General features: G+C 47.8%; 1 protein-coding gene across 1 annotated transcript in view; it reads right to left on the bottom strand.

Moving 5' to 3' along the window:
* Positions 1-6055, bottom strand: part of PIK3C2B (phosphatidylinositol-4-phosphate 3-kinase catalytic subunit type 2 beta) — a 62153-nt gene extending 56098 nt beyond the window's left edge. Inside the window, exon 1 of the mRNA XM_081216338.1 lies at positions 5811-6055. The gene's annotated coding sequence lies outside the window, so the exon portion shown is untranslated. The remainder of the gene's footprint in view (positions 1-5810) is intronic.
* Between the last annotated feature and the right edge of the window lie 5381 nt (positions 6056-11436).

Below are 11436 nucleotides of genomic sequence, written 5' to 3' on the forward strand. Positions count from 1 at the left end.
AAGCACTCTAGTCCTAGCTTCTATACTTTTATGAAATGCTACCCAAGATTACAGCAACTCGGGCTTCCCTGGTGGGGCAATGGTTGGGAGTCCGCCTGCCAATGCAGGGGACGCGGGTTCGTGCCCCGGTCCGGGAAGATCCCACATGCCACGGAGAGGCTCGGACCGTGAGCCACGGCCACTGAGCCTGCGCGTCCGGAGCCTGTGCTCCGCAATGGGAGAGGCCACAACAGTGAGAGGCCCGCGTACAGGAAAAAAAAAGAAAAAGATTACACCAACTCTTGGGGCAGCCACAGGACAAGTGACTCGTATTGAGCTTATGGAATTACTGCACTACATAAAGAAACTCATCCATTCACTTGCATTTATTGGAGTACAATGTGGTTACCTCAAGGTCAGGGGCCATACTGAACTCAAGTTTATATCCCTAGGGTTTAGCACAAACCTGCTATTGGAAGATGATAAAATAATTGTGACCACCACCATTTACTGAGCCCTTGCCATGTACCAGGCACTGTTCCAGGTAGTTCGTTTTGTCTGTCCTCTTCACTGCTGTGCACTGAGGAGAGCGTCAGGTTCATCACGTACATTCAATGCATAACGGGTGATGGATGGATGAATAAAAGGTAAGATGCAAACTCCTTCAATGCCTCTGGCCAAATTAAACTACTTTCCCTCCACCTCTTTCACCACTCGCTTCATCCCCCATCCCACCCCAATGCCTACTCATGGTTCAGATCTCAGCTAACATTTCACTTCTTCCAGGAGGTCTGACCACCCTAAATGCCCTGCTTACGAGTTCTCAAAGCACCCCATACTACCCCACCCCCTACACCCAGCCTACTCACTTGTCTATGTTCCCAGCCCAGCAATATGTTCTGGAAGGCTGTGTGTCCTAGTCACTGAAAGCACCTAAAGTCATAAGTGAGCACTCAAGACATCTGTTGAATCAACGGATGAGCTCTTTTTAAACATTATCTGACAGACCTTCATTATCCTTGTGATCAGTTCTTCCACAGACGACGTTAAGAAGAACACTTGTTGCTGTCGCCTGGCTCTTGGGGAAGTCCATCTCATGCAGAACTTGGGCTTCGTTGACACTTTTTCCTCACAGGTCCCTCCAGTGTAGCACAGAAGGAACACAGGTTCTAGAGGTATCCTGACCTACACTCAAACTTTGGCTCTTCTTTCATTAGTTGTACAATCTTAGCCGTGTTTCTTAATCTTGGTTTGAATCTAAACCTAAGCTTAACCTCAGTTCTCCCATCTGCAAATGGGGATGAGACAATTTCATTATCATCCATTTCCTCCAAGGATTGGGGGGGGGCGGTGTGGAATTAAGATAAAATTTGAAAAGCTACGGGTAGACAGACACTCAGTGCTGGTGGCTATTCTTCTTTATCACATGCTCTTGCCTTTCTCGGTAGTTGAACTTTTCCTCAGGTGGCTCCTTTTTGCCTTCCTTGTTGGGACCATCTACAACAGCATAATCAAAATTGTACTTCAGAGAATTGCCAACCCTTTGGAACCACTCTCTTTCAAAGTCTCTTGTCAGGGAACTGTATCCATCTTTTCTCTTAAAAGAAAGGAAGAAAGGAAGGAAGGAAGAAAGGAAGGAAGGAAGGAAGGAAGGAAGGAAGGAAAGGAGGAAGGAAGGAAAGGAGGAAGGAAGGAATCAATCTGCCTCCTTGAATTCTCAAGTGAAAATCTGACATCCTGGTTATAATACTTTGGGGAAAATATAGTTGCCTCCTCCTAGGTTCCCATAATATCCAATTTGCAAAAAATCTCTCCATTTTGGGTCAGAATTAAATGCACTGTAATAGTGCTCCTAGTACTTTAACTTCTTTTACCCTTTGGAAGACACAACAGCATGGCAAGTCAGGAATGTGACAGACACTCTGCTTTCAGAAAAGTGGGGCTCTCAGAGATGTCTCAACAGTGGCAGGGCTCCATCATTACTCCTATCTGGGTTCTAGGTTAATTTGGACCTGAGATGGGAAGAGCTCATATCTATTTCTTCGCCCTAGCAAAGCAAACTGTACTATTTCCTCAAAATGGAATCTCTTTGGCTCTCTATTCTTTTCCCCTCACTCTGTGCCTTCTGGTTTCCTGTCAAGGGTACCAAGTAGACTAAGATAGAAAGAGAGAAAAAACTTGGCAGGAGAGGTTGCCTCCATGCAAGCTTATTCCTGGTGGGCCTGGGGAACATGTGTGAACAGCTCTCATGCCTGGCACCCACCTCCACTGTGGGGAGGATACAGAAAGAGAAGCTAACCTGTAAGACAGGCTCCATGGGGCAGAGAATTAGAAGAAGGCACAGAGCATGATGGGAAGAACTGCCAAGGAGAAAAGAAACCGCTGCCCAGGAGATTAGTCTCACAGTGACTAGGGATGGCTAGGGTTAAGAGAGAAAGGTCCAGGAGGAAGGGAGTTGAACAATGTTTTCGAGAAAGAAGAGTGGCAGGTGTGAAAGTTAAGGAGGAAGGAAAAGAGTTTCCAAAGAGGCAAATGACTTTTGGCTTCTCTCTGAAACACTATGAAGCCTCTGCTAGGTAAGACAACACCTACTACAGGAAGTTCTCAAGAAGAGAAAAGATGAATTGCTGAAGATCCCTTGTCATAGATTCTGTATTCTGCCTTAGGGCTATTGGGAGCCCCTCTCCTCTTCCTTCTCCATACCTCAAGAGCCTCTGCCCCAACACGGGTGTCCTGTGTCCTTAATCTCTTTAACAAAATCGAGATTTGAGGACAGTGAATTCCATCACCATCAGAGAAGAGAATTTCCCAACAACGATAGGGTCAATGCTAGGCCACTGATAGGTACATTCTAAAGTGCCAAAGGATAGGTCCTTTCATTAGTAGTAAAGTGATCTGTGGGGCAAGTTCCAGCATTGTTAGTAATCATGTGACCTTGGGAGAGTCATTTCTTTGCAGGAAAATGACTTTCCAATTCTAAAGCTATATGTGATCATAGGAAATGCAAGAATTAAGGAGGTACTATGCTGGAACTACTATGCTGGGTGGAGGAAATTTGTCCTCCAGGGCTTCTGTTATCTAAGGTATGTCCCAGTCTGGTGACATTTCACAAGCATTCAAATCAAGGAATCCAGTATGAATGAATTCTGTAACTCTGCTTCCCCTTTTTGTTCTCCCAAGGCCCAATATCTCCCTGAGAGTGGCACCCAGGTTATGAGCACAGGGTCTGGAGTGGGATTGCCTGCTTTGAATCTCTTCTCTGTCATTTACTAGCTGGCTCACATCAGTAAGTGTCAGCTATTATGTTATTTGCCAACTCAGTACTACCCTGTCTATAGACAGTAGCCAGCCTTTGGGGGTGTATGTCTCCCCCTGATTTCCTACAAATATCATTAAGCAGATTTCCCTTCTCTCCCAGTTCCCATTCTACCAACCCTTTAAAGAGAAATACCCAAAGAATAGTTACCTTGGCCTTGTCACATCACTCTTCCCTTAGTCAGAAAAGAAAGGTTCTGGAACATTCTCTATTTCATATCCCTTTCCTCCCACCCCTCCCCCCATCCCCACCAACTTTCCCTCCCTCATTACTGAGACTAAACTCAGGATGAATAACCGACATTTGTATAGTACTCTGCGGTTTTCAGAGTGCTTTTGCATACATGATTTTATTCAGTTCATGGTAAGCAGTGTATTTCATCCTTAAAACAATCCTACGAGCCAAGGGTATTTTTTTCACCATTTTACAGATATGCAAACTGAGTCTTAAATTCACAAGTTGTCGATGCTCACACAGCTAGGAAGCCAGGCCTCCTGACGCTGAACCCATCCACTGTTTTCTCTACTACTCCGCATTATCACGTCCAAGTTCACATCCTGGGAACAGGAGGAGCCTGAAATTTATGGTCAGTTACAAACCCCCAAAGGGAACAGAGATCCCTCATTTTTACTCCTGCTGGCTAGCAGGGCTGTCCAGGCTGAATGACCATACACATGAGATGCCTGCAAAGGGCCAGGCCTAGGTGGGGTGGGGAAACCACAGAGAGGAGACCAAAGGCCCACAAGGGTGTGGGGTATCTGCTAGAGCACCACTACATCATGGCCAAGGACACAGGTATTCCAGGTATTCCAGGACAATCCCAAAGGAGAACCCCAGGGAAAAGCCTGAGGACCCAGATAAACTGAACCTTCCTCACCCCAGCACACCCTGTGGGCCTCCCTCACCAATGCTTCCAGGGAGAGGGAAATGGACAAGCTCCCTTCTGGCCAGGGCTGAGAGCCTGATCAGATTCAGACACACACACACCCATGCACACTCAGCAGTAAATTCAGAGCCATGGAAATCAAACCTTGGCTCACCCAAAGGCCAAAGGAGAAGCAGCCACAGCTTCAGTCCAGGGTTCCGGCTCAGAGCCACCATCTCCTCAGACGCTGGCGGCCAGGCAGAGCTATAAACTGTGCCTCGACTTAATTTTTCCATGGACACAACCCCAGATGGGATCGCCAGGCTCTGAAGAAGCTTCAATTCTGAAGCATCATAACCTCTCTGTTCTGGGATCCAAAGCTAGAACTGAGGAGGGAGGAGTATTTGGGGATCAGGTTTGCCACGCCCTGGACCATTTCTCTTCCAATATCTTTCCGAGGCCTAGTGCAGCAATACAGTAAGTTTTCATTCAGCGACAGATACAGGGTTGGAATTCAGTGCAAATTACTTACATCTGTTTGGCCACAACCCAGACAGTCAGGTAGTTTAGAGAGAGAAGGAGGGGCGTGTTGGCCCACTTCTGGGACCCTGGGTAGTTGTGTGCTAAGGAATCTGGGCCATGCTGGGTCCAGCCTGCACAGGGTACAAAATTCTCCAATAGAATTGAGAAAAAACATCAGGGCAGCCGAGATAATAGAGATTCCACCCCAGGCACGACTGGTGGGATGGGGGCAGGGAAGCCACAAAGACCCCACAAGGGGTTGGAGATGGAGAGAAAGAAGGTTGGCCTGAAGGGGTTCGAGCAATGGCAGATTCTTCACACACGCCCCTCAGCCAGCTAGGGTGTGTGCACTAACCTCATACATTTGGTAACCTCTTCCCACAAACCAGGAACCTGCCAAGCCCCTGGGCTTCCCACCCTACCCCACCCCACCCCAGCTTGGCAGCCTCCCTTGGGCTTCCTGCTGCTGCGATTGCTCCCCAGCATCAAAGCCACCGATGTCAGAGCTGAAAATGAGAGACAAGTACAGGCCAGGAGAGCAGCGCCTCCCCCAAGGCTCCGGAACTCAGGCCTGGGGGCCCCTCTCCCTCTCCCAAGCTTTCTCCTTTTGCTGCAGTATCCTTATAAGGGAGAAGCCAATTCTACTATCCATCTGGCTAAAAAAAAAAAATGTATATATTTCCCAGGCTAGATGCTGACTTTCCACCCACTCTAAGAGAAAGCACCCCACCACCACCCTCACTCCAGGGCAGGTTTTGCTTTTTATTTCTCATTTTAAACAAACAAACAAATACCAAAACCACTGGCTGGTTCAGGTCGCCTTGCAGCAGCTGGGAGCCAGGAAGTGTGTTTAGAAGAAAAGGGGTGGGGAAGAGTGTGCCCGGGGTCCGAGACGCCCCGAAACCTCTGGAGCGGACAAGCAGTGGGGGCTGGCAACCTGCTCGGCGCCGGGACTGGAGCTCCGTTCCCACCGCGTCTGCGTCCCGCCACCGGGAACCTTCGGCTCCTTCCATTGTTGCCCCTCGGCTGTTGCCATGTTGGAGGGAGAGCCCCTGACCTCCGCTCGCTCCACTCTGCGGGAAATCTGCAGACCCCAGGCCGGTGCTCCCGGCTGGGTGCGCGTCTTACCTGTGCTCACTGCGGGTTTCTTGCAAAACCCGACGTGTCGTGTGCTCGGCGACCTGGGCTGCTGGCTCCACGGCTCCGGGCGGCTCCGGCACCCACGCGAGGCGGCCGCGCACCGCCTCCTCCCGGGCCGCTCCCCCTCCGGGCTGCACGCGGCGGGCGCCGGCCCCGGGGTTCCCGGGGCAGCAAAGAGGCAGGAGAGGGCGCGAGGACCAGCTCGCAGCGGCGGGGAGGCGGGGGCGGGGAGTCCTCTAGGCCGAGAGCGTGAGCGAGCCCGCAGTCAGGCAACCCCAGGTGAGACAATAGCGGGAGCAGCGGGCGAGAGGGGAGAAGCCATCTCCCGGAGACCCGGCGCACTGCACGGCGACGTGAGGCTCGTCCAGACCCGGCCCGGACAGGCAGCCGCCAGCCGCGGTTCCAGCCCGCAGCGCCCACTGCGCCGCGAGCGGGAGGATGGGGCGGGTCCTGGAACCCTGACCTCCCTCCCCTCCCCTCCCTCCCTCCCTCCCCTCCCCTCCCCTCCCCTCTCCTCTCCTCTCTCCTCTCCTCTCCTCTCCTCCTCTCCCTCCCTCCCTCCCTCCTTCCCTCCCTCCCCTCTCAGTGCGTGGGGGAAGAGAAAAGCGCTGGCGTCAAGTTGTGCTTCGGGAATCCAAGAGCCAAGATTTCCACTTCCCACTTGCGTGAGGGTTTTTGCAGATGGTCTTTACTTTTCTCTGCCGGGACCCCTTTGCTCTGTGTCAGATGAATGCCAAATCATTCTACTGGAAGTGACAGAGTTTTGAGGTCCAGTTATCGGTTTGCGGAATTTCCCCCCATCATTAAAATAGAGATGCCGGAAAGAGACACTACCTTGAGGATGGAGGTGGCGGTTGGGGGAAGCTGTCTCGGCGCTTTGCACATTCAAACTCATTCGTTTTTCTATTCGCCCTAGTGGGTCTTCTGACCCGAGCCCCAGAAAATAGCAATCTACAACCTGAGGGGGGAGCGGCGGTAGTAGATCCTCCAACCCAACTATCGCAGGGGGAAAAAATCTTTCATAGTGTGTTTGTTATATTTAAAATTTTGACTCAGTACCTTTGTTTGAGCAGTGGTCTCTAGAAGAATTTTCTTAAGGGCTCCACCCAAAGAAACAAATAGTTGGCCAGATCCTCATTTGCATTTGGTTTGCATAATAACTATCATCTCTGATCTCAAAGTACATTTTCCTCAAAACTTGAATCTTGTTCTCCCCCAGGGCCCTCCTTCTTTCTTTCTTGCCAGACTATGATCAACACCTGGTTCTCAGCCTCCCTCCCCTGCAGTCCCCTTCAGGTATCTAAGGCTCAAGACTCCCAGCCTCTGATCAGATACCCAGGACTCTGCAGCCAGGGTTCCCAGGGAAACATCTGCAAAGCTGCCCCTTCTGCAGCTTCTCTGCAAAGCTGCCCCTAGTAGCTTTTAAGTATTTGTTAAAAGCTATTATTCCAGCTGGTTTGGGGTTCACTGGAGTTTTGTGGGGGTTTTTTTTAAGGGTGTCGGAAAGGACTTTTTAAAAAGATCAGGGGCCTTTTAAAATTTCTTCACTAATATGAGACTTCAACAAACCCAACACAAGTCTTAGATTCATAGACTTATAGAATTGGAAGAGACTCCAGAGCTCCAAGGAGGATAAATGTTTGTTGGGAAGGGAATTTGAATAACCAGAGGAAGTCCTATGTAGGGGAAGAAAGCAAAATAAAAAGTGAGTTCATGATTCAGAAGGATCTCTTGGGATATTGTTCTGTTCTCATATAAGGTGAAATCTGGGCAAATGCAAAGGACCCTTAATTGCAGGCAACCTTGAATGAGACAATGGGAGGAGAAGCTCATGAAAGGAGATGTGACAGGGGCTCCTGTTTCTTTTCTACCCACGGTGCCGTGACCTTGGGTAGTCCAATTCACCCTCTGAGCATCAACAGTTCCATCAGCTTCGCTTACCACTCAGGGCTGTTGTGAAGATCAAAGGAAAGAATGTAATGGGCCATTTATTGACTGCAGGCAGCATGCTCTGCGTGTATCATGATGTCTGCATGATGCTATTCCTGATCCTCAAGAGCCACAGGGGATAAAAACATGCATTCATTCACTCACTCATTCACTGCTTGATCACAACACAAATATTTGTGACAGCTTACTGTGTGCCTGTCATCAGGCTAAGCTCAGAAGCCTAAGAGAACGGAGTAGCATAGAGCCACCAATGCTCCAAATTTGCTGGAGTGAAGAGTCTTCAGGGAAGAGCTAACAGGAAACAGGCCTGCCTGGGTCACTGGGGGATCATATTAAAGGCTTTATAAAGCATTTTGGTAGGGATAAAGTTTTGTGTTATAAGAGCAACCAGGGCATATGAAAAAGTTTAGGTTTGTCCTGTAGGCGACAGAGAACCCAGGGTGTAGACTGGGAGTGATGTGATCAGTGACGTGCACATTACACAGGAGGACTTGGAAGACACACTGCATGTCTTTCTTCCTTTTGCCCCTGTAGATCCACTCTTGGCCTTCTGGCTTCCTAGAAGGGGTGGGCCAGTGGGGAGCCACTGCAGGATAGTGGGAGGAGGGAGGTCAAAAAGGTCTGGATATTTCTTCCTCAGGATCTTTCTCTTTGGGTTCACTGTGGGCTGGCTGCCACCCTCAACCAAAGATCACAGCTTCCCTCCAGGTGCTTCCTCCTCTCTCTCAGCCCCTCTCCCTCCCTCTTCCTTTTCCTCTTCTCTCTTCATTTACATAATCACTTACTCCCTTCCTTTGACTTTCAAGCCAGGGAGTGGAAACTCCTTTTCCTGCTGGTCCCTGGGTACTGCACACTGTTCCTTGTGGTTGTCCTATACCCTGCCAGCCCTTGGTAAACTGTTTCTTCAAATTGGAGTATGACATTGGCATCCTGCTAGGTTAGGAGTACTGGCTTGGAGCTCGACAAGGAGGCCATGTCTACATTCAGAGTGCAAGATCAGAGAATCTCAAAGCTGGGGCAGGGGGTGTGAAAAGGAAAAGACAGATACAAGAGAGAGTCAGGAAGTCAAAAATCAATAATATTTGATAATGTATTGAATGTAGGGATCATTAGAGAGGGGGAGGAATGTAGTATTACTCCCCACTTGATGCCTTAGGAATTGGTGGTGGATGGTGCCATTTACTACGTGAGGGACTGTAGTAAGACAGGGCCCAGGTGTTGGGGGAGCAACCATGACTTTAATTTTGGACACGTTGGATTTGCAGTGTCTCTAGAATGTTTAGGTGGGGATGTCTAGCCGACTTGGGATTTATGAAACTAAATTGAAAGTAGAGGTGTGGACAAGGGATATCAGTTTTGGACTCTTCAGTTCATAGATGATCCACAAGGTTATGGGCATATATGAGATCACCCAGGTGGGCATATAGAAGAAGGAAGAGACCTGCAAAAGAGATCATCAAGAAGAAATAGCCAGGTTGATAGCAGGAAGAAATGAGACCTCAGAGTGTCAGAAAGGAGGATAGGAGAAAGTGTCAGGAAAGAGGGATGGGGACACAAGTGCAGCAGAGACATCCAGGAGGGCAGGGCTGAAAATGCCCTTTGGAATGACAAGGAAGTCAGTGTCTGAGCTCTAGGTGCTGTGCGAGATCCTTGAGTTGCTAGCCTTGCTGTGTTCTCAGAGAGGAGGGTAGTGGGAGAGAGCTTGGAGAGCCCACCAGAAACCCAGGCTGCTCTCAGTTTGGAGTTATTAGGCCAAAACCACAAAAGGAGACTTTTCAGAGCAACTTCTGTGTACCACTCATCCTCCCAGTACCTTGTACTGGTCTCAGACTTCAAAGAGTGTATACAGTGATGGTGAACTACTGGGTCTCTGAGTAGGCAGTTACATTAGGCATTGGTTTGGGGACCCCTTTCTTCCTCCCTTTCCCAGCTCTGATACAGAGGTGATGGCGATTTTCAAAGACCGTTGAGTCTGATGAGTAGGAGAGCAAAGAGCGTTGCTTTAAAAATTAGGGGGAGAAATTTAGCTTGCAGGGGTGCGGGGTGGGGGGGCGTGGTTCCACAAATATAGAATCTGTGAGTTTAGACTGCCCTCTGGTGGGAGAAATAAGTTCAATTGTCAATGTGAATGAGAAGCTTGATGAAGCACTCCGGGAAGATTTCATGCTAAAAAGGAACAAGATAGCACTACTTGGTGGCGTTTTGTAATGCAACATAGCAAAAGCAGATTCAGTTCATGCTACCTCAGGTGGGACTTTACAATGTTAACAAGTCAAATTTCAATCAGACTTTCAAACTTTGCCGTTGCCTATATGATAAAATTATTCTCCTTCACCTGAAATAAACCCGTCAGCTGTCTCTAACCCCTCACTTCCTCTCTACCTCCCTCCATTCCAGCCAGATTAATTCATTCACCATCCCCTAAACACAATTTTCATTCCTCATTTTCCTTCCAGACTTATTGTTTTCCTTCCCACTGTGTCTAGCTCACTGCTGTGGAAATAGGTACTCAATAAGCAATTCATGAGTTAATCTCAGTGTATTTAAACAAATGGTTTATTATCCTGGAGAAAAGGCAATATGATGTAACAAAGCCATTGGGCAGGAAAAAAAAAACTTTATTTCTGCCCCTTTAGGACACTGGACAGACACCATTTCCCTTTCTTAAAAAAAAGTTAGGTATAAAAAACAAACAAACAAAAAGTTAGGTATAATACATTTCCACATCTCATTCAAACAAACGGAGCAAAAAGTTTTTCTGTATCTAACACATGAGTGCTCAAGAAATGTCTGAATAAATGTCTGTCTGGCTCATTACAATCTCCTCTGCATACCTCTGACAGTTACTTGTTGAAACTCAACTCCGATCCTGAAAACTTAAGGACCCCTGTCCTCATTTTATACCTACTGCCTTTCTGTCCATTCTCATCTCCTGCCACTTCCTGCACTTGAATTCTTATTACTGCATTTAAAGCATGTGAACAGGATCTGTGTCCTATATATCTCTGACTCTAGAGCCAGCACAGAACCTAAGCCATAACAGATGATCAATAAATGTTTGTTCAATTAAATTGTTCTTTCCTGTTGCATTTTGAGTCTATTCCTTCTAATCTTATTCACAGTGGGAAAAGTAACAGAGTAGTAAAATTTTAGATTTAGAAGGTATCTTACAGGTCATCTAATCAATTTCCCTCATTTTATAGATGTGGAAACCCAGGCCTGTTCAGGATCACACAGTTTGTTAGTCTTTGTTCTAAAAGAATCAGACAATTGTAGGAAACAAACTCCTACAACTGAGGCTGGGCAATTTTGTTCATTGTGTTCAGAAGCCTCAAGTTCCCAGAAACAAAAATGAATTCCCTTATCAGTCTTGAAATTTCATAATCCTGTGTTCCACACCCTATGCATCAGGGTTGATGAAGTTGATTTTAGGAAAAACTAGGCTGATCTGGAGATTTTTATTCTTAATACTCCATGTTGCTTCCACTGGTACACACTTATACTGCTTTAGAAAGATTCACCTTGTGAGTCTGACTTGAAAACTGAAACTTGTTGGGAAGAGGGAGAAAGGCAAAAATTGAATCAAAATCTAAATTAAAGGTCTAAACTCTCTTTCTCTCAATCTAAATTCACACCCGCCTTTCCACAGTCACTTCTGTTTTCC

Source organism: Mesoplodon bidens (assembly GCF_964165515.1).
Source record: "Mesoplodon bidens genome assembly, chromosome: 2".
Lineage (NCBI taxonomy): Eukaryota > Metazoa > Chordata > Mammalia > Artiodactyla > Ziphiidae > Mesoplodon > Mesoplodon bidens.